Source organism: Esox lucius, chromosome 9, assembly GCF_011004845.1.
Source record: "Esox lucius isolate fEsoLuc1 chromosome 9, fEsoLuc1.pri, whole genome shotgun sequence".
Classification (NCBI taxonomy): domain Eukaryota; kingdom Metazoa; phylum Chordata; class Actinopteri; order Esociformes; family Esocidae; genus Esox; species Esox lucius.
The window spans coordinates 17313364-17334453 of record NC_047577.1 but is presented as its reverse complement, the minus strand read 5'-3'; the positions used below and the strand labels follow the sequence as shown (position 1 = coordinate 17334453).

At 42.6% G+C, this 21090-nt stretch overlaps 1 protein-coding gene and 1 long non-coding RNA gene across 2 annotated transcripts in view; both read right to left on the bottom strand.

Moving 5' to 3' along the window:
* The window catches only part of zmp:0000001082 (integrin alpha-L), a 162302-nt gene extending 149730 nt beyond the window's left edge, over nt 1-12572 (bottom strand). Inside the window, 1 exon segment of the mRNA XM_034294157.1 lies at nt 12470-12572. The gene's annotated coding sequence lies outside the window, so the exon portion shown is untranslated.
* A 5263-nt stretch (nt 12573-17835) lies between these two features.
* LOC105021601 lies at nt 17836-20975 on the bottom strand. The gene is made up of 4 exons (XR_828834.5): nt 20437-20975; nt 18772-18837; nt 18638-18700; nt 17836-18237 (listed from the first exon to the last, which is right to left on the bottom strand). It is a non-coding gene; the product is annotated as an uncharacterized LOC105021601 (long non-coding RNA).
* Between the last annotated feature and the right edge of the window lie 115 nt (nt 20976-21090).

Genomic DNA, 21090 nt, shown 5'->3' with positions numbered 1-21090 from the left:
GCCTTGAGATCAGATCTGCCCTGCAGTAGTAAAGTGTTTGTGATTACCGGTCTGTGTCAGTATGGGCGTATGCTGTCCCTTTCGGGTGAAGATGTGCTGCATTGTCGTAATGACCAACTCGTGAAATCTGATTTTTTATTGTTGTATTATGGTCTTGTGTATGTTAAATGTTGAACAGATTAATGGCAATATGGTGACAATAGCCATCGTTTATATGTAAGCAGATGAGTTTATCGTTAATATATGAAAATATGTGATGTGATGTCACGGCTGAGCAACAAAAATTAACGAGAATGGCGTTTCTACCAGACAGGAAGTATCAATATATTTGTTTGCCAAATGTCAACAATCATCAGAACTAAATAGTTACGTTTTATCCAGAATTTTTATCATTGCAGCCTGTATAGTTCTAATACAATTTTAATCTAACGTGAAGAACAATGACATGTAACCAATGACAAAGTTAAGAGGCATGACTTGCTGCGATGTACAGTATTTAACCCCGCAGCATCCACAAAAGTCAGCTGTTGTTTCAAGCACAGAGTATATTATTTCTGTTGTAAGTACAAGTTATTTTATTTGAAGTAATTGATTTGAATTGTGTTGCAATTACAAACGCTAACAAACCAGACATTTGAACTTTTTAAGAATGTGTAAATCCATTTTACGATTGCGCAATCCATTCATTTTTAGCTGTCTTTCATATTGCCTGTTTAAATCTCCAGTTCAGGCCTTCAAATTTTTGTAAGTAGACTTTTGAAATTATTGTTAATCAGCTTTAATTACCTGTATACGCTTGTTAATCATATTTGTAATTAGACCAAGTGACCAGCATCTGTGTCAGTTGGACTGGGCGGTTGTGATCTTACACAACCTGAGCAGATACTTTTTGTGTAAGTTTAATTATTTACAGACATTTTTAGTCTTGTTCTAAAGTGTTATTAACAATTATGACAATATGCATACAGGTGAACTTTGTACAACATTATTTTATTCCAACAGATTGAGGACAGCCCAGTGATGATACAGTGTACATTACCATAATGGATTCAGTTACGGACACCCTACCTTGTGGCTGCACAACGTGAGGGTATTTTTGTTTCATTGTTTTCTTTCATGCTTGATAGCTGAAGGTAATACCGTCAACTCATCAAAACTGCGCTGTATGTAAATGTATGTTTGAGTGAGAATATTTTAACCTGAAAAGTGGATAGTTGTTTACATGTTAAGCTAGAGAAATGGTGAAACATGATGCTAACAACCGACCCGACACGGAACAGCCAACAACCTCTACACATAATCAATCGACCACACCCCAAAATACAAATGAACCAACCATTACTTTGTTACACAGTGATGCACACAATAATCCTCAGATACAAGAGCTTAGTAGACCCTATTTTTCACACGATCTAGTTGACTCTCCTTCAAGCTCTCTGATGCAAACTTAGTGTAGTGATGGCGATGTTAGAGTTACACAACGTAATGTGTTTGACAATGTTGAATTACGACAGTTGATACATTTACAAAATACTGGTGAAGTTGGTGATTTTGGCAAATTCTATGCAAGTATTATGGCAGGCTTTGTACACTTTGTACACGTGCCTGGTGATCGTGGGCAGATTGAGTTTATTGGTGAATCTCTGATAGACCCCGTACATGTGACCATGAGAGCGGATGAATATAATGAACACACATTTGGTAATTTACTTGAAAGTGTTATGCAGAGTAATGCTGAGATTATGATTGATGAATCACTAGAGCTGGTGTGTCATGGTTGTGGAAGGAGTAGGACACGGGCGCAGAGTTGAGGAAAAGGGTATAATCCATGATTTAATGAAACAAAAGACTCAAAACAAACAGCGGCAGCAACCAATGACGTGGGGTATTCCATACAAAGGAGAAACAAAAATGAACTACACCAGCATGGCAAAATCAAAGGACTTAAATAGGGTCCCCAATTGGAGGCAACGACCAACACCGGAGCCGCCGGCACAGGCCGGGGAGGCGGAGCTGCCGGGACAGGCTGGGGAGGCGGAACCGGCGGAGGGCCAGGAGACGGGAGAGCCGGCGGAGAGACAGGAGCAGACAGGAGAGCCGGCGGAGGGTCAGGAGCCGGCGGGAGTGCCGGAGGAGGGTCAGGAGCCAGCGGAGGCAGCCGGCGGAGGGTCAGGAGCCGGTGGAGGAGCAGGGGCCGGTGGGTGAGCCGGCGGAGGAGCAGGAGACGGGGGAGCCAGCAGAGGGTCAGCAGCCGGCGGAGGAGCAGGAGCCAGCGGATGAGCAGGAGCCAGGGGGAGGAGCAGGAGCCGGGTGAGCCGGCGGAGGAGCAGAAGCCGGAGCTGGCGGAGGAGCAGGAGCAGGAGACGGGGTAGCCGGCGGAGGGTCGGTAGCCGGCAGAGGAGCAGGAGCCGGCGGAGGAGCAGGAGACGGGGGAGGAGCAGGAGACGGGGGAGCCGGCAGAGGGTCAGGAGTTGGCGGAGGGACAGGAGCAGGGAGAGCCGGGACAGGCCGGGGTGCCGCTGAGGCCGGGACCAGAGAGGGCGCCGCAGGGAGAGGCGGCGGCCCCAGGGCAGGAGAGGGCGCCGTGGGACGAGGTGGCGGTACTTGGGCAAGAGAGGGCGCCATGGGACGAGGCGGCGGCTCCTGGGCAGGAAAGGGCGCTGCTGGATGAGGCGGCCAGTCCTCGGCGGGCTCAGGCGGCCAGTCCTCGGCGGGCTCGGGCGGCCAGTCCTCGGCAGGTTCTGGTGGCGGCGAAAACTGGGCAGGGGGAGGAGCTGGCGGCGGCGACCACTGGGTAGCGGGAGGAGCTGGCGGCCGCGACCACTGGGCAGCCGGAGGAATTGGCGGCGCTGGCTTCGGTCTGGAGACTTGCTAGGCCACTCTATGACCTTAATGTGCTTCTTCTTGAGCCACTCATTTGTTGCCTTGGCCGTGTGTTTTTGGGTCACTGTCATGCTGGAATACCCATCCACGACCCATGTTCAGTGCCCTGGCTGAGGAAAGGAGGTTCTCACCCAAGATTTGACGTTACATGGCACCGTCTATCATCCCTTTGATGCAGTGAAGTAGGGCTGGGTGATAAAACGATCTCGATATGGGATCGCGATAAAATTAGGGTCGATAACGATGATCAACTTGGACATATTTTACTCGATATAGATAGATCAACAGCCTAACACACAGCAGAAATAAATGCAATTTCTGTCCAGAAGGTGGCGGTAATGCGCACCAAAAGTTGTTTGCCAACCACCAAACAAACTTTGGCTTGCACGCATGAGTTACTGGCGGTGAAGAAAATGGAAGAAATTAGTGGAAGTGGAACCGAGGGGCATGGGCAAGAAAGCGACGTCGAAAGTGAACTTGCGTTATCCTCCAAAGCCGAGGAAATTGTTGACAAAAAAGGTAACAAAACGTCAATTATATGGAAGTGGTTTGGATATCTCAAAAGTGACAAAGCGCAGATTAACACGGTCTGCAAAATATGCCATCGGTCTGTGTCGACCAAGACGGGAAACACAACAAATCTTTTCCATCACTTGAAAAGCTACCATCCCAGCAACCACACCGAGAGTTTGAAAATGCGGGCCCATGTTAATGTTAGTCCGCCCACAAGTTTTGTCCAAAGTCCTAGTGGTTCCCATGCTGTTAGCAGCATTAGCGGGGCTGAAAAACAACAATCAATCATGTCGTCTTTTGCGAACATTGCCTCATATGAAAAGCGATCAAAAAGGTGCAAGGATGTAACCAGCACAGTTACTTTATCACGAAAGACATGATGCCCCTGAGCTCAGTGGAGAAAGACGGTTTCAGGAAATCGATTAAAGTGCTGGACTCGAGGTATGAAAATACTTTTCCAAAACGGCACTGCCTCATCTTTACGAAGAGTGCCGTGTAAAGCTGGAAATTCAGCTAAAGGATGGGAGATACTTTGCCTCAACCACCGACCTATGGTCCAGCCATACATCTGAGCCATATATGAGCCTCACAGTTCATTACATAGATGAGGAGTGGACTCTTCAAAGCATATGCTTGCAGACAGCAAATTTTCCAGAAGACCATACTGCCGAAATGATCAGCCAGGGGCTGGAGGATGCACTCGCATCTTGGGGCCTTAGTGAAGACCGACAGGTGTGCATCATCACAGACAATGGGGCAAACATTGTCAAGGCTGTTTCAGTTAAAGATTGGAATCGCCACTACTGCAGTGTTTTGGTCACCGGCTGCATCTAGCCATTGGTAAGTCCATGAACACATCCCTTTGGCAGAGGAAATATAATAATTAACTACACTCACCTACAGGATTATTTGGAACACCATACTAATACTGTGTTTAAATGGCTTTCGCCTTCAGAACTTCCTTAATTCTACGTGGCATTGATTCAACAAGGTGCTGAAAGCATTCTTTAGAAATGTTGGCCCATATTGATAGGATAGCATCTTGCAGTAGATGGAGATTTGTGGGATGCACATCCAGGGCACGAAGCTCCCGTTCCACCACATCCCAAAGATGCTCTATTGGGTTGAGATCTGGTGACTGTGGGGGCCATTTCAGTACAGTGAACTCATTGTCATGTTCAAGAAACCAATTTGAAATGATTCAAGCTTTGTGACATGGTGCATTATCCTGCTGGAAGTAGCCATCAGAGGATGGGTACATGGTGGCCATAAAGGGATGGACATGGTCAGAAACAATGCTCAGGTAGGCCGTGGCATTTAAACAATGCCCAATTGGCACTAAGGGGCCTAAAGTGTGCCAAGAAAACATCCCCCACACCATTACACCACCACCACCAGCCTGCACAGTGGTAACAAGGCATGATGGATCCATGTTCTCATTCTGATTACGTCAAATTCTGACTCTACCATCAGAATGTCTCAACAGAAATCGAGACTCATCAGACCAGGCAACATTCTTCCAGTCTTCAACTGTCCAATTTTAGTGAGCTCGTGCAAAATGTAGCCTATTTTTCCTATTTGTAGTGGAGATGAGTGGTACCCGGTGGGGTCTTCAGCTGTTGTAGCCCATCCGCCTTAAGGTTGTTCACAAATGCTTTGCTGCATACCTCGGTTGTAACAAGTGGTTATTTCAGTCAAAGTTGCTCTTCTATCAGCTTGAATCAGTCGGCCCATTCTCCTCTGACCTCTAGCATCAACCAGGCATTTTCGCCCGCAGGACTGCCGCATACTGTATGTTTTTCCCTTTTCACACCATTCTTTGTAAACCCTAGAAATGGTTGTGCGTGAAAATCCCAGTAATTGAGCAGATTGTGAAATACTCAGACCGGCCCGTCTGGCACCAACAACCATGCCACGCTCTAAATTGCTTTAATCACCTTTCTTTCCCATTCTGACATTCAATTTGGAATTCAGGAGATTGTCTTGACCAGGACCACACCCCTAAATGCATTGAAGCAACTGCCATGTGATTGGTTGATTAGATAATTGCATTAATGAGAAATTGAACAGGTGTTCCTAATAATCCTTTAGGTGAGTCTATAATAATAGTCATAACAATAATATTGTATTATCACAAAAGCTAATTTAAAATAATTTGTATTATCCTCTTTGCCTAGTTACAAGTAAAAGTTTTACAGCATGTGCCTATTCTGTTTTCTTCTTTATCTTCAGAGAGAAGTGTGAGAGAGAAGAGAATCCAAAGATCCATGGGTGTGTGCAAAAAAGTGGTCAGTGCTTTTTCTTTCTAATGGCAAAAGAAAAGACAACTAGCAGCAGCTCAAGAGGAGCTCAAACTACCTAGCACAAGTTCATCACTGAATCACCCACCAGGTGGTGGTCCCGCCATGCAATGACGGCACGAGTGTTGGAGCAGGAGAAGGCCATTGCAAAAGTTTTATCAGCTGATAAAAAAACAAGGCACTTGGTTCCCTCATGGCAGGACATTGATGTCCTGGAGTCTGTCCACAAGGCTCTAAACCCACTTGTTGACTTCACTGATGCCCTTTCTGGTGAAGCATATGTGAGTGTGTCTTACCTGAAACCTGTGCTGCAGCTTTTTAATGAGGAGGTCCTGAAGTCAGAAGCTGATGACTCAGAGCTCACCAAGACCATCAAAGCTACCATAATCAGCTATCTGAATGAGAAATATGATGATGCTGCCACTGATGACCTCCTGAACATGGCAACCCTAGTTGATCCTCGAGGAGATGCTGCAGCAGCTACACCAGCCAAAATGCAGAAGATGTCACTTGGCAGCTTTTTCAAGAAGTCCTACTCTCTTGCTACTTCTGGTCTTACAGACTAGCAGGCTATTGAGACTGAACTGAAAAATGACCTACTAGCTCCTCAAGCAGACAACGAGACCAACCCCCTGGCATGGTGGAACATCCACTCAACAACATACCCAAGAGTGAGCCTCCTGGCAAAGCGGTACCTGTGTATTCCTGCCACCAGCTCACCCTCAGAGTGTGTGGACAGACTAGTCTTTCTGGCCAAAAACCTATAATGGGGTTACAAATGATGTGCACTAGCTAAAAGATATAGCACAATGACTGGTTTGCACTTTTGCTATAATTACAGCTAAAATGATGCTGCTTCGTCAACCTTTTGCACAGTCTATTACTGCTCTATTAACTACATCCAATAGTACTGTACTTTCTTGCCATTTACTGTATTATATCTGATCTGCTACTTGCACTTTTCTGGGTTAGATGATTTTGTTGTCCTAGTACTAGTACTCTGTGTAATGACAATAAAGATGAATCTAATCTAATCAAACGCTGGAGAGGCATGTTTGTAGCATGTTTCATAGCTTAGCTGCTCATTCCAAAATCTTGTTGAACCAATTCCAGTTCTTCATATCAGTTTTAATGAATTACACGCTGGAGGGACTATGTCTCTCGACTGGCCTGGGAACGCCTCGGTGTCGCCCCGGAAGAGCTGGAAGAAGTGTCTAGGGAGAGGCATCTCTGCTTAGACTGCTGCCCCCGCGACCCGGCTCCGGATAAGCGGAAGAAGATGGATGGATGGATGAATTACACCTACACTGGCTCAGGGTATTTTCTGTTTTTTCTGATATATATGCTCAATATGCATGGGCTTACTCTTTTTAGGCAAAACTGGTTTCCATATATAATGTCGGTATCACTTTCCATTAAGTTGACATTTATTGCTATGTAACTGCAATGTAAATACACATTAACAATTATATTACCAATAATGTAATACCAATGTAATACATGTCTAACAATGGAATAACAATGGAATACATGTCCAACAAGACATTGTGTAATACAATGTTATTACATTGTAATTACAATTAAATAATAATTTATCGGTACAGGTTATTACTCTTGTGGACAAGCAGTAATTACAAAATATCCTGTAGGACGCTATTCCAAATGTGTAATTAAACATTATTACACATTAGAAAAATCTTGTTTCACATGTAAATAAAACAATTGGAATTACACTTTTGCAGTTGGCTCTGTTGCACCATATGAATAACTACACTGAAGCTGTGGTCTCTGTAGCTAATCCTAAGGGTAGCTGTCACTTCTACATCTAGATGCTGACCATCAAACATAGTCATCCAGATTTTGGAGGTAATTCTACTTACAGATTGTGCAGATATGCACAACATATTACACATCTCGCCTACAACTGGAGGTTCAAAAAATAGCATCTGTAATCTCCATTCCTTTGAATATGTTTTGAATATAATATGATGTCAGGATTTTCAGATTTTCAAAAATGTATATTTTAGAAACTAAATTACGGTGAAACAACGTATTTTAAAGAATAATATAACTTATTCTTTAAAATACGTTGATGATGATGTCTGTTCCTGGAGGTGAATTGTCATACATATTTTTCCTTTGTCATGGGAAAACACAATTTTGAGTCTATTTGATTTTGAAGATAAAAAATCACAGTAGTATTTCCCTACCTTATTAAGTAATTAACAACTATCTGATTAAAAATTATTTGCATTGAGAATGCAGGGGATGACATTTAGATTATGACATTTAGATCTGAAGAAAGTTAGCTGCACGGCAGCCTTGGCCTTCTTGTTTTTGCCATTTCAAACATAATTTTATAAGGAAGCATTAACATATTAGTAAAACAATCTCTTAGACAATGCCACGAAGAATATACTGATGCGATTTGGGATGAATATCTCAAAATTCCAAAAAGCTATTTCAAAAGGAAACTTTTAAATATTAGTAAAAATAGATATGCTTCATTATGTTGAGGCTCTTAGGATGAACATCTGAGATTCTGAAATATATATTCCAAGTAATTAGCTACCAACTGTATCTTAAACGTTATCATTCTGAGGACTGCACTTTTATCCCGGGCCCTAAGTGGTCCTTTCTCAAAAACGTTGATATAGGCTTATCCCGCATTCGGGACTCTGCAGTCGGCAGACCAAAAAATAGTTTACCTGTACATGGGAGTAGTCGAATGTGTAAATATGAAACTCTTTACCGCGCTCCAATATGCTCTATACAGACGAACTGTACGAAAAACACAGACGTCCTTGTCGCGTCGTTTTGCCTGTGAGCACAACGTGCAAAACAACTCGTTCTACCGGTGCGCAAAACCTATTTCAGAGTGTATGCCTCTATAGAAGAAGGGAGATATACTGTAGAGAGATCACCAGAGGAACGCACGTTGAAGGCACCAGACCTTTTTTGCTTGGCTACGTTAATTTGCTAACTTTTCAGTTAAAAGACAAACGCGGCTATGCAGTCCCATTCACAAAACACTGCGATACACTGTGTTCTGACACCTTTATATCAGTTCCAGCATTAACCTTTCCAGAAATTTGAGCTACAGTAGCTCATCTGTTGGATCAGACCACAAGGGCCAGGTTTCGCTTCCCATGTGCCTCAATGAGCCTTGGCCGCCCATGACCCTGTCGCCGGTTTGCCATTTTTCCTTCCTTGTACCACTTTTGATAGGTACTGATCCCTGCAGGCTGGCAACAGCCCACAAGGGGGCTCCAGTTTTAGAGATGCTCTGACCCAGTTGTCTAGCCATCACTATTTGGCCCTTGTCAAAGTGGCTCAGAACCTTATGCTTGCCCATTTTTCCTGCTTCTAACACATCAACTTTGAGGACAGTGTTCACTTGCTGCCTAATATATCCCATCCACTGACAGGTGCCATGATAACAAGTTTATCAATGTTACTCACTTCACCTGTCAGTGATCATAATGTTATGGCTGATCTGTGTATTTCACCCACTGAGACCATTTGTAATGTCTAACATCACACATGTCTTAAATCACCCCTCACCTTTCACAAACACAAGCTATTATTATTTTAGTTGTTACTGGAACTGAAACTTTCTCGCGGAAAAGGCTTTGTATTGTAGTGGGTGGGAGGACCCATATATTTCATACAGTATATTCTCTATAGTAGTTCACTTTGATAACTGTGACACAAGACCAGCATGTCGTGTGAAAGAAAAACAGCATGTGGTGTGAGAGTCTTCCCAGAAACCTCTCCTCTGTGAACATTGTCATGGCTTATTGTGCAGAGATGGCCAGCCCTGCTCCATTTGATTCCCTAACTTTCAATTTGTGTGCATCCTGTTTTGTCCCCCCGCCTTATCCTTCCTGCCATAATGTTTAACTGTTGTGTTTAACTAAACAGGCCAACTGACCTTACTTCCCCCAAGGACCACATTCCTAAGAAACAAAGAACTGATACCCTTCTTGGTCTAGGCAGGAGAACAGATGGTCAGAGTACCTAGTAATCCTCTGATATTATACAGACGTTTGTCACAATCAAAGAAAATAGTTTACATACCAGGCAATAGAAAAACAGACATTTCTCAAATGTACCTTAGTTTAAAATGTCTATAACAACTGGGTAGTAATTTAACATCCCGGGTCAAATTGACCCACTAAAATAATGAGTTTAAACAAAATGTTAACATAACACAAGGGTTAAGAAACAAGAAACCAGGCAAGCCTAGTTCAGCCGGCCCGCAATAGAAAGTGTGGCTGTTACGCATGCAGGTACCCTGTATGTGCGTTTGTGTTTTTCCCCTCCTGCCATTTTCCCAGGATTCCTTTTTCCTGATTGTGCTCATTGGTGTTTCCCACCTGGCAGTCATGAGTGCATCGCCTGACTGCTGAGGTGGACCAAGTGTACACTCATCCTAATTGCACCACCTGTTCCTTTTTCCATTACCCAATCACAACACACATCTTAAGATTCAAACCTGGGTCACCCACAGAATAATTCATAATGCGTACTTCGCTTCGCATGCAAGGAGATACGAACTTGGGACCTATAGTTGACATGTCCACGTCTCTAACCACAACGCTATTTAACAAAGTGTTCCAGTCAGTCAGCCATTCACTCACTAAGAGACATTCAATCTTCTTGGCCGGCTCTGCATATGTGCTCCGGCAAAAAAGACGTTAGATGAAACAAGTTTTTATAGATAGTAGTACTTTTTTGCCATGCTAGCTACTGTAGTTGTTCATCCAAACTTTCTTTGCGACATAAACTGATCAGTTTTCGACATGATTTTTCTTATAGTTCTTTGTTGAAATATATATATTTTTTATTTCATCCCCTTTTTCTCCCAGTACCACATTACGACTTGTGCCACCTCTACAACAGCCCCTGCGGAGTCGGGAGAGTCGAGATCGCCACAGTCCTCCCCTGAAACCTGTCAATCAGATTTCTTCTTTTACACCGCCTCCCTTTACCCGGAAGTCAATGTGAGCCACAACTAGTGTTGGCCATTTGAGGCTTCATTAGCATTATTTTAGCAGCAGGATATTATGCTGGCAGCACTTAGATTTTCTTTATCACAGTAAAAGCCATCATTGAAATGTATAAAGCAATACAGTTAACAATCTAGTCTGTGAAAAAGAACAGACAAGAAAATCATTGGAACGGACATTAAACATAAAATGTACAGACTAGAGTGTTAACTATATTGCCTTATATATTTCAATGATGGCCGCAAACTTCCCTTTCCTGAGCCACGTTTGCCAGCTCTGACTGGGGGATCCCGAGGCGTTCCCAGGCCAGTGTCGAAATATAATCTCTCCACCTAGTCCTGGGCCTACCCCGAGGTCTCCTCCCAGCTGGACGTGCCTGGAACACCTCCCTAGGGAGACATCCTGGGGGTATCCTTACCAGATGCCCGAACCACCTCAATTGGCTCCTTTTGATGCAAAGGAGCAGCGGCTCTACTCCGAGTTCCTCACGGATGGCCAAGCTTCTCACCCTATCTCTAAGGGAGAAGCCAGCCACCCTTCTGAGAAAACCCATTTCAGCCGCTTGCACTGACAATCTAATTCTTTCGGTCATGAACCAGCCTTCATGACCATAGGTGAGGGTAGGAACGAAAATTGACTGGTATATCGAGAGCTTTGCCTTCCGGCTCAACTCTCTTTTCGTCACAATGTTACGGTAAAGCGAATGCAATACCGCCCCCGCTGCTCCGATTCTCTGGCCAATCCCCCGCTGGTTTTAAGGGTTGACTTGTTGACTGGTATCAGCAGATTATTGGGTTACTCGTTAATCGGTAAATCTTTATAACTCATCAGTGTCTATCTGTTGTTTGTCCAGATGCTGTGAGTCTCCTACAGTTGAAGAGGTTACCCATGTGGGGGAGCATAGTTTGCCCCTTGTGTGAAGCCTAGGTATTAATAGAACAAAGGGAATGTGTTCTGTTGAGTTAGGACAGTAACTTAGCACACCCCTTTTTCTTAGTAATAAATACTGTTGAATGACCTGTATTGAGTTAGAGACTCCTCGGACGATTATGTTTGTAAGCGTTTGACGCATCTCTCTTATTTGCAAATAATTAATTAAATTGTGCCAAGAGAATTTTGTCTCTGTTTCTTACTCCTTTAATAGTGTCGATCGATTGGAATTGCCATCACAGCCTCTACCCCTCCAACCTGGCTCTAAGGCAGCCTCCTAGCACTCAGGGCACTGTATGCCCAGACGCAGTGCCACATGTCGGATCTTTTTATGGCGAGAAGTTAAGGTTCCGTATTCCTTCTTGGAAACGAATCCCTGGTCAACCCGCTTCTTTTGACCCTATCATACTAATCCAAATGTTCCCCTTATATGAACAATTAACCAGCCTTTTGATGCTCAAGGTCACTTCTTTTCACTTTATCTCAGAGTTAACAGTTCAGAGAATATACTTTCCTTTAACCTGTTTTAGACTAAGCACCTCAGAAAAAGTAATTTATTTTTACTCCACTTTAGAGTAAACACCAGTACCATAGGCCGAACACACTCACCGAGGATCACGTCTTTCCCTCAGCTGCCTGCAAGGGACCCAGACGGGGAACTAATAACATCCCATGGTCGATGTTTTGATTTATGGAGTACGCAGTTAGTCTCACTGGCTACTCACTAGGAAAAACAGGGTCTGCGGCTCGTTGGCAGAGGAATTAAGGTCTCCTACACACACACACACACACACACAGAGAGGGGGGGACAGAGCTCTTAGAAATTCCTACCTTTATTCGGGTTATTCAATCAGCAGTACAGAAAGCGCCAGGTTCCGACAGGATCCAGTAGCCAAGAGTCAGATAAGCTCTTCTTCTATTGTTATGGGACTCCAGGCCCTTTTTATTTGTGATATGTATGAAGGAGGTACACATTTTACATAATTGTACAATGATTGGTTTACCATGACATCATCTTCCAATCCCCTCCCCTTGTTTTAAGGAGGAACATATTTTACATAACTGTTCAATGATTGGTTTATCATTAACACATGACCTATAGTTTACATCAACTCCCATAGTCCTTATTCGGGGTTTATGTAGGCCCTCCAAATTTCCTCACAGAGCCTTTGGGGTCTTCGGCTAGTTCATGTATGTTCAGTTCATGTATGTACAAATACACAAATCCAGGGAACAATTTATAGTTTTTTCTTACTCACTGCAGCAACCAACCTTATGTCCTTCTAATTACCGTCCACTGCCTCTGGGTCTGTTTCACTCCGCAGTCAAATATTTGTCAAATATGACAGTCAGGCAAATAGTGGACATTCCCTCACACTCTATTCCCAACAGTTAATGAATTGATGCCAGGGTGATCTCCTGTAGTATTGAACAATAAATGAACTAAGCTACTAAGTATAGCTAATGAAGCCAAATGAAGCTGGTGCTTCAACACATTTTTGGGTAAAGAAAGTCCTTATATCTGCAGCTGCTTTCCTCATACTCCTGATGCCTAATGTTGCTAGCATACAGCAGCTGTCATTCAGTGGCAGAAAAATACAGTGAAATCACAATAATAAATGAGGAATGGTTAAGGCCACATTGGCTAATGTAAACACGTAGTCCTTTACTCCTAGCCAATGGTGGTTGCAACATTGTGGTTATTTTTTCTCCCCTTTTCTCAAATCCTGATAGGGTTAGATATAAAAAAAAATCCTGCTGTAGCAAACCTACAGCATAGGTTTCTTGGGGAAACAGATCCATTCTATGAGAACACCCCTTAATAGATAAGCATGGACACACTGACACTCGTCACCATCTATATCAATCGATCCAGCACAAAAATATGACCAATGCACGGACCGGCACCACAAAGGCAGGATGATAAAATATGCTTTTCACTCACCAAGGCTGAGGGCTCACTTGAAGAGAAAGGTGGCACAGCGGTTCTTCCTCTGGGCAAACTTTTCAATTACGTCATGTAGCTGCTGAATCAGCTGGCTTTCGATGGACAACATGTCCCATGGTATTGCGAGTGAAGGTTTTTACTCTCATCAAGGTGGACACACGGATTTCGTCATAGGTGTTATGATAATTTTCAGCAGAGTGACGGTCTCGGCAAAAGCCTCCTCTAGGTTGTTCTCATGGATGTAACTTAACAGACACAGGGTCGTCTTACAAGTGTGAAGCTCAGTGTGGCGGTCACAGAGTGGTCAGCTCAGACTTCAACTTTTCCTCGTTTCCTAGAGGCCATAGTTTCACCGCACAGTCAAGCTCAGATGTAGGGAATAACAGGACAAATTGTGGGAAGAGCGAGCTGTCAACCAGCTTGGCAGCAATCAGGTGGTCACTTTCTGAAAACCTCTGCTCCACCTGGGAGAAGACTGTGTCGCATGCCTCCTTCTTCACCGGCGTTGTGTTGGTTACTCGTCGGAGTGTTGCATAAAACATCAACTTCTGGCATAAGGAAGAAAACAAATTCCAGCAGCTGCAGAAAGGCTCGGTCCCTGAGTTTTTTTGACAGGCTGTATGCCTCACTTATGGTGGCCTCATCCCATCCTGTTTCTTGAAGTAAAGCGACTTGATGCCCATCAGCCACAAGATATTGTCATCACTCAAACTGCTGGTAAAAGTAACCGCGGGTTTAACGTGGAGTGATTTTTGAAGAAAAAGTGGCTAACGGTTAGCATACAAAAGAAGGCACTCTTCTGTTTTCCATGTCTGCTATTTGGTGGAGATGGTACTTGGTCGAGGACGGGTTACAAAGATTTGAAACATCTTTCTGAGAGGATTGCAAAACATGAGAGCAGCGGGAGTCATCTGGACTATGCTGTGAAATTGGGCTTACTTGGAAGGGTAAATGTTGTAGCCCAAGTTGACAGTGCATACAGGCGCTCCATTGAGCAGCATAACAAACAGGTGGAGGAAAACAGGTTCGTCAGATCATAACATGTATTAAACTGTGTGGAAAATGTGAAACCGCACTGCGGGGGCACGACGAGTCAGTGGACTCCCTGAATCCTGGAATATTCAGATGCATTTTCGAGACTTTGTGATGGCGATTTGAGACTTCAGAGGCACTACAACGCTACAACGCTCATCTTCAAAGGGACATCTAGGGAACTGTTAGACTGTATGTATGATGTGTTCAGGGAGGGGATAGCCAAGCAACTGGACGAGACATAATTTGTTGCCATACAGGCAGAGGAGACAACTGATGTCTCCTGTAAATCACAAATGGTGGTTGTGTTGCGATACATGTTGCCTGACAATACAGTGACAGAGAGATTTTTGGAGTTTGTGGAAGTCAAAGATAAACTGGACTCGGCATCTCTGATAGCATCAAGGGTGTGCTGGAACCACTGAAGCTGGGAGAAAAACTGATCGCCCAAACTTATGATGGTGCAGCTGTAATGAGTGGAAACGTCCGAGGGGTACAGACGCTAATGAAAGAGACATACCTACATACCCAGTTTCTTCCCTGCTATGCTAACCAGCTGAACCTGACCTTGCAGCAACTTTGTTCAGCAAGGATGAGCATCCTGAAGGTGTTTTTTGCAGATGTAACTGCTTTTGCCACCTTTTTCTCTGGCGCTCCAAAACGTGTTGCGGCACTTGCTGAGGCAACACAGAAACGCATTCCAAGCCACTCGCTGTATGATGGAACTTTAAAAGTAGAACTGTCAATGCAGTTTGAGAAAACCGCAATGCGCTGCTACTGTGTATGGAGGACATATCCCAAAAGAACATGGGAAAATGTGTTATGGTCTGAAGAAACCAAGGTTGAACTTTTTGGCCATAATTCCAAAAGGTATGTTTGGCGCAAAATCAACACTGCACATTACCCAAAGAACACCATACCCACAGTGAAGCATGGTGGCGGCAGCATCATGCTTTGGGGCTGTTTTTCTTCAGCTGGAACCGGGGCATTAGTCAGGGTGGAGGGAATTATTAACAGTTCCAAATACCATGCAATTTCGGCACAAAACCTAACAAATTAAAGAAAGGTTACAAAATAAAGGAAACCCTTAGTAAATGAGTGGAGGAAACTAACAAATGCAGATGCTTACATAGATTTTCCAGGCATGGTTTGTGTCCATGTGTCACCTTAGAGCAAAGAGTAATCTTTAATGAAACAATAATATCCTCATGGGAGGGGTCTCTTCCAGGATTACAGTGCCCCCATTCACAGGGCACAAGTGCTATCTGAAAGGTTTGATGAGTGATGAAAATGAAATATAAAAACAGACATTTAGGAAAATGATGTGAAACACAAGATCTCATCCCAATTGAACACCTATGGGAGATTTTAGATTAATGTATCATACAGCATTCTCCACAAACATTGTCAAAACACCAACTGAGAGAATATGTTTTGCAAGAATTGTGTTCAATCCACCCAGTAGAGTTAGAGACTTGTAGAACCTATGCAAAGCACATAGATGATGTTCCGGTGGCTTAGAAGTAGGCCTAGAAAGTAATATATTGGCCTTATTCATTTAAATCTCTCAACATACTTTATTTCAAAACTGCTGTTGAATGCTGTCCTTGACAGAAAAAGTATACTATCCTCCTTTCCCGAGCACATACAATGGAATGACAACACCAGCATTGCTACATTTCACCTATTCAGAAAGAATTGACATAAGACAAAAAATACAGGTTAAACTGATAGGATTACATTTTTGTGCTAAACATTTACACCGACATAATTTAAATAATAAATATAAAGAGATCAACGTATTGGATAAGAGATTTCTATTCGGTATTCTTTTTTTAATAATTCAATGTTTGTATTGATTAGTTACAAGATTGTAGATTAAAACTATAAATGAGGTCCAACTCTTATTTTGAAAGGAAGTTTTAGCTTTAAAATTGGCCAGTGACAGGCATTTCACATTGAACCCCACCCTCTTTGCAGAAACGAAACATTAAACCGCTTAATGGTATTAGAAAAAAGTAGATGTAATGAAAATCGATTTGTTTTTCTCGTTATTCCGTTTTTGGAATAAAACGAATAACGAAAATACGGAAATGCATCAGGTTGGTGACAGCTCCGTTAAAATCGGAAATTTAAACAATGAAACATGTCCAAAAAAACTTGTTTTCTGACGATTTATTTTTCGTTTCGACACGATAAACGAGAAAAGATTTGATATTGGATTTTGGGACATAACCGCTATAAACCAAACACTTTGGGTCGCTATCTACATAAAACCTGGACCGTTTGTAGCTTACATTGTTTGCGAGCTGTTGAGCTTTGAATGTCTGAATATCTGTCAAATATCGAATGTCAAACTATATCACAGTTAATGATGCCGTCATGCAGTGGCTGAAAAATACAGTACATTTGTCGGGTCCCTGGACACCTAGCTAGACACCGGGACGTCTGGTCATCTTAACGGCAAAATGGTGCCGCAAAAAAAACTCAAAACTCACCGAGTTTCATGTCCCCCCACCCCCCCTGGGAATTTTGCCCCTTGTTTGTACATGCAATTTGAAAGGGAATTGTCCAGGGTGACACCAAGGCTTTTGAACATTGTTACCCATCCCTGGTACATCACTTATGGCAATGCTGGGGGTGTGATGTGTGATTAGGGTAGATTTTGAGGTGATGAGCATGACCTCTGACTCAATTGTGGACAGTTCTCTTCTGGCATTCCCAACTGCTTTGAGGGGAAGCATAGTCCTAAAGCAGTCCCATACTATATTTTTCTTTTGATGTTACAATGTGAAAATACACGTATCTACTGTAATGAATCTAAATGAGACGAAAGCTGAGGGCAGTTACTGCACTGAGTAAATGAAGCTGCATGTAAGCTCCCACAAGAGATTTTAAATTAACTGTTATGTTCCGTTGACTTAGGCTGAGAAACACCCAGAACAGAATCTCGGTGTAGACAAAGATAGATCTTATTAGACATTGCGAAGGAATTCATGTTCATTTTTCAGTTGGGAAAATAGGGAATCAGAGTATTTGCTGGCTCCAAACATAAGGAGTGAACGGCATAAGGCTTGAGCAAAACATTATTTTGTCTGTGTTTACCTGTCTGTGGTCTTGGCCGATAAACCATAGATCAGTAGAAAGATAAATACACAACACCATTTGTCTACATTTTAATATTAATGGCGGTTACAAAAAAAACTAGAATATTTACAACCAACACAAACATACTGTACAGTATTTACAATGTTCACACCTGACTGAAAGTCATTGTGAATCAAATAGAAAATGGTAAGCCTTTGTTACAGTGTCAGTTTGCAGATTTCCATTCTAAAACCCCAAAGAGCATGCAATGATGATGCAAAAGCTGTGGCTAGGAAAAACTCCCTAGTAACCAGGAACCTAGGAAGAAACCTTTAGAGGAACCAGGCTCCAAGAGGTGGCCAGTCCTCTTCTGGCCTTAACAGGTGGTGCACAATGCATCTGCAATGTGCACCAATGTCCTTGCATTAATGCTGTTTTAATTGCAGTCCATCCGGTTGACACCTCTTTAGGCTTATTCTTCATCTTCATGGCTTACTCTCCAGTTGCAGAAATTCGGATTGTTTGTTGTGATCTGTGAAGACACGTGGTTACTGTATAGCGGTTTACAAAACCAGCAATAGAGCTCCAGAAAAAATTAAGAGACCTTTTTCTTTCCTTTCCAAAGAAGTTGAAAAGGAAAGTTTTGAGTGTGGAAAAGAAGCGTTCAATTTGAAGTAGTCTCTTAATTTTAACCCTTCTGTTCCTCACTCAAAACCTTCCTTTTCGACTTTTTTGGAAAGGAAAGAAAAGTTGCACTGGTTGTAACTATGACCAGAGTTGTAACTATGACCAAACACATCAGCACTCTTGAGCTGAGTGATCAGAAATGCCAGTATTGGGCTTCTGGTGTATAGGCAATTGCTACATATTTGGTAATTAAAAGCAGAAGTGAAAGGATAGAAAGTATAGGTTAAGTCGGGATGTGAATATACCCAATCCATTTCCTCACTGTTCTTCTCTATCTGGGAGCTGGCCACACCCAGTTCTTCATTCATCTGTTTGAATAGACAATAGTTTAATGTCCTGTCCAAATATATCCAGTATGTATGTGTGTATCCATCCATACCCAGTCCATCTCCTCTTCTCCACATAGGTTTAGATGTTGGATTTGTATGAGGAGATCTGTAAGATCCTGTGAAAAGAGATGGCCAAGATCAGTCTTTTATTTTGAATTCAGTGTAATGGTGACAACCAGGGACAATGCAGTTGACTAGTGATTACACTGTGCCATGACAAAGTATTTGCCCCCTTTAAGATTTCCTTATTGTTTGCATATTCTATCAACACTCAAAAAGCATTACATATTTGTTTAATTGGAACCTGACTTAAAAAGTATCTAATGACATTTTTTCTTTTCCGTGTGAAATACGAATTCCCCCACATAGCGTGTTAGGAGTTTCGCAGTAGTGGGTGGCTCCTGTATTGTATTCCTTTCTTTATTTGTTCAGACTTCATAACCTGGTTTTCTGGGCGGAGTGATGAGCCTACTTCTATGAGAAAGTAAAGCTTGGCTGCGTCAGCAGAGCCACAGGAAGTGTTTGTTGCAGTCAATGTAGCTAATGGTGGAAACACAAATATTGTACTGTACGGTCCCAATCACTTTTTAACACAGGGGGAACTAGGTGTTGCATAGCTTTGTTCATAAAATATAATGAAATAGGTTTTCAAATGTGTTGTTGGCTCACTCGGTTCCCTTAATTCAACAGTTGTTTTTGTTTGAAGAACCGTGTCAGAAATACAGGTGCATCTAAATGTTCTTTTAATATTGTGGAAAATTTCATTCACCTTCATTACACATAAAATGAAATATTTCAATCTTAATGATTATGGCTTACAACTGATGAAACAAAAAAAAAAATATATGTATAATACAGAAATGTTGACCCGAGAAGAGGTCTATTTAGCTAATTAACTCAAAACACTCCGGGCTTCTTTTGAATGAATTACTGCATTCAATGTGGCATGGCAGTAAGGCAATCAGCCTGTGGCTCTGCTGAGGTGTTATGGAAGTCCAGGTTGCTTTGATTGCAGCCTTCAGTTTGTCTGTGTTGTTGGGTCTGATGTATCAAATTTTTCTCTTGACAAGCACAGTAAAAGCATGGTATCAAGCATAGTAATAGCATGGGTAGCAAACCAGTTAACAGTTGTTTTGGAACTGTGGGCAGGTGCCAATTTATGCTGGAAAAGGAAATCAGCATCTCCATAAAGCTTGTCAGCAGATTGAAGCATGAAGCACTAAAACCTCCTCGTAGATGGATGCATTAACTCTCGACTTGATAAAACACAGTGGACCAACACCAGCAGATGACATGGCTCCTCAAATCATCACTGACTGTGGAAACTTGGACCTTGATTTTCAAATGAAATGCAAAATCTACTTTCATCTGGAGAGTTCTTTGGACCACTGAGCAATGTCCAGTTCTTTTTCTCCTTCACCCAGGTAAGACGCTTCTGACGTTGTCTCTATTTTGAGATACTGGATTTTTGATTTCAATGAGATGTAAGCCATAATCATCAAGATTGAAACAAAAAAAGTATTGAAATGTTCCCCTTTATTTGTAATGAATCTAGAATATATAAAGGTGCCCCTTTTTTATTTTAATTATGGACATTTTTGGAGATTCACCTGTATGCAGAGAGGAAGGGGGAAATAGCATGTCACTGTGGTACCTAGTTGTTGAATGAGCTATGGCAATGAGGTGTATCATTCATTACTTATTCTGGAACTTACCTTGTTCTTTATGTCCTTTGCTACTGTGCAAATGCTGTTTTCCTTTTCATAATCCTAAGGAGATTCAATAAAATGTATTGAATGTTAAATACAAGATTGTAGCCTAGTTAAACGAATACACAATGTACAGTAAATGCTGAAAATATGCACTTTAATTTCGGCAAAATGTAATCAATACTTGAGAGAAAGAGTTGACTTATCTGGATCCGGTGGCGCAACTGTTTGACAGCGGCATTTCAGCCATTTGACAGCGGCATTTCAGCCATTTGACAGCGGCATTTCAGCCATTTGAGGGCGGCATTTCAGCCATTTGAGGGCGGCATTTCAGCCAGTTCATGGTGGCATTTCAGCCAATTCATGGTGGCATTTCAGCCAATTCATGGTGGCATTTCAGCCTTGCGCCCTTCCGGCCATCAGAAAGATAGAGCATAGAAAGAGACACTCATAGAAATAGGACGGACGGACACGCGCACACACACGCACACACGCACACGCACGCACGCATGCACGCACATTTGTACAGCTACCCTCACGGCGACCAGAAAATAGAAATTGCATGCTCCCTTGCCCTAAACCTAACCCTTACCCTAACCTAACCCTAACCCCAATAAAGTAACATTTATGCCTAAACTTTACCTAGATGTAATGCCTAAC